Source organism: Oratosquilla oratoria, chromosome 1 (assembly GCF_046742065.1).
Source record: "Oratosquilla oratoria isolate Oo_2021 chromosome 1, ASM4674206v1, whole genome shotgun sequence".
NCBI classification, from domain to species: domain Eukaryota; kingdom Metazoa; phylum Arthropoda; class Malacostraca; order Stomatopoda; family Squillidae; genus Oratosquilla; species Oratosquilla oratoria.
The window spans coordinates 61,067,986-61,070,485 of NC_134777.1; the positions used below are offsets into that span (position 1 = coordinate 61,067,986).

The 2,500-nt window shown below is 40.2% G+C and overlaps 1 protein-coding gene across 3 annotated transcripts in view; it reads right to left on the reverse strand.

The window, feature by feature from the left end:
• LOC143031913 (purine nucleoside phosphorylase-like) overlaps window positions 1-2,500 on the reverse strand; it is a 98,710-nt gene that overhangs the window by 676 nt on the left and 95,534 nt on the right. For all 3 annotated transcript variants that reach the window (XM_076196466.1, XM_076196406.1, XM_076196320.1), the window contains 2 exons: window positions 1,415-2,500; window positions 1-1,303 (listed from right to left, as the gene is read on the reverse strand). The exon at window positions 1-1,303 is cut by the window's left edge and continues 676 nt beyond it; the exon at window positions 1,415-2,500 is cut by the window's right edge and continues 703 nt beyond it. The gene's annotated coding sequence lies outside the window, so the exon portion shown is untranslated. The remainder of the gene's footprint in view (window positions 1,304-1,414) is intronic.

The following is a 2,500-nucleotide window of genomic DNA, read 5'->3' on the forward strand; positions in this document are numbered from 1 at the left end:
TATATACATGTACAGTATGTCAGTTTATTTTGTTCTATCAGATTCGTTTTGGCACCGAGCAGAACAGCTTGGGAATTGCCGTAACAAATATCTGCAGAACACATCACAATGTGGAAGGGATTATCTGTCTGCACTACATCTGACGTGTGTCTGATCCTGAGTGTTTGAAGTGGCAGTGATGGATTATGAAACAACTCAGTGAATAACAAAACGGTTGAGTGGACAGGAAGAATGGCATAGTGGTGCAGTGGTACGAGAGCGCGTTCCACCTACGCCGTTACAAAACCTTATGTAGCGATGATGACCTTGTGTTCTAATTATTCAGAGGCAGGAAACTCTACAAAGCGGATGTCTAAATCCCCTTTTGTTCTATTCCTCACACGTGCATGTGTATTTCAGATTAATCTACTTTGGGTTTATATGAAAACGCTGTCTGCGGTGTTGTCCCTGACACTGTCCTTAACAAAGGTTGAATTTTGTCTCTCCCACGCACACATGCATACACACATACACGTGCATGCCTTATCAGAACATCGGCATCAGCATTGGTCGATAGAAAGATAATCTCAAGGTGACAGGGTGACGTAAGCGACTGGCAGCTTGAGAGATTCGTAGAGGATGAGCAGCTAGATTCTATCTTGATCGGATCACGTTAAATTTACGTAAATGCTAAGTACTAAACATTCACAGCATCAACTCTGTAACTTACTCTACACAATTTCCTGTGACAATTGCCATATAGATTTGTTTAAGGTCTTTATCAGAAAAGGCTGTATTGAGGGTGGAGACGCCATTCAGATTAATAATATATATATTTTGTTGTTGTGTGTCATAGATAATTCTGTAGAGTAAATCACAGCACCGGAAGTGGTTAATTGTCTTTTCTTACTCTTGGAATACTGATGAAAATGAACAGAAAGGACTATTTGCCAGGAATGATGTAAATACAAACTCTCGTCTTTGTTTTCCCACAGGAAGACGGCAATCTTTGGGAGATATATTTACAGTACTTCCCTCGGGGGAGTAAGGTTAGGGTTGGGTGCTTTGCTTCTACCGAGACCTATGTAGTTTCTTCTTTCAGTGGTGTCACACCTCATACAAGATGCCGGCCTAAAACATTTGCAAAGGAAGTGTGACCTTTACAAGGACTTAGGACCTTATCATAGGGGCGGGAGAGGGAGGTGGTAGAAAGATTATGTGTGAGAGATGGATTCGTACTCGGCAATTGGTCACATGAGTTTACGGGAGAAACTGATTAGGGTTTCCATGACTTTCTCGCTGCTCGAGGGAATGGAGGAGTTTCCTCTCCTTCCCAGCACCCAGCACCCACCACCACCAAATCCACCACCACCACCACCACCACCACCACCACCACCACCACCACCACCACCACCACCACCACCACCACCACCACCACCATCACCACCACCACCACTATCATCTCGCTTCCAGACCATCTTATCCTCCCCAGCCCCAGCAAATGATATGAGTATGGGAATACGGGTGTATATATGGCGTGACTGTGGTGGACTTGTATCAATAGTATACGGATATGTATATTCCGAATCCGTGTTGTGTTAAGGAAAGATTTGTTTGAAATGATTGTCGAGTTATGAACGTTTCTACATAACACTCTATAGATAATTCCCGGCCTTTTGATTGTACAACTATATATATATATATATATATATATATATAATTCTAGAAGAATATGAATAAAGAATAAACCATAAACGCATATGTACATATGAATATTCGTGTGTGCGCGTTGTACAGTGAGAATACTAAATGCTATGTCCTTACGCATAAAGAAATACGAAAGATAATACTAACTCTTCTATTGGTTTGGCCAATGAGAGACCACGCCACACAAACGATATGATAAATTTGAACTCTTTCTTCCACAGAAAAAAAAAAAAATCGCTCTTGTAATAGAAATTGACTCATGCGGGACGACAGAATTTTTTTTTTTTTTTCTTAAATCCTGTCGTCTCTTAGGCAAGAAGAAAAATTGGTTCAGTACCTTATCTGTCAATCATTGATTCCCTGTCCCATCCCATCGTGATAACAAATGTTGATCTGTGGATTGATAACGATTGGCTCCGGCCGTAGGACAAAGTGCTCCAGGCCATGGGTAAGAGATACATTTTATCTGATCTAATTTGTTTTATTATCATTATATATATTTCTACTATGAAGCGCCTTTGTATTTCGTAACAAGTGACAGCCTTTGAAGATGTTGAAACAGAACCATTTTGGCGACTTGAACTAATTCATCTCTCCTCGTAAGCAGGATCACAAAATGAACGCTTTCTTGAATAATGAAGACACAAAGTTAAGGGATCCTCTACCACCGAAATAAGAAAATTAAAGTAGAAAAGAATCATAAAAAAGTGTAAAGTAATTGTAAAAAAAGAGGCCCTAAGATTATTGTGTTGTAGTAATAGATTATTAGAATACCGAGACCAACGTTATCGTAAGCTAACGATGATCGTACAAG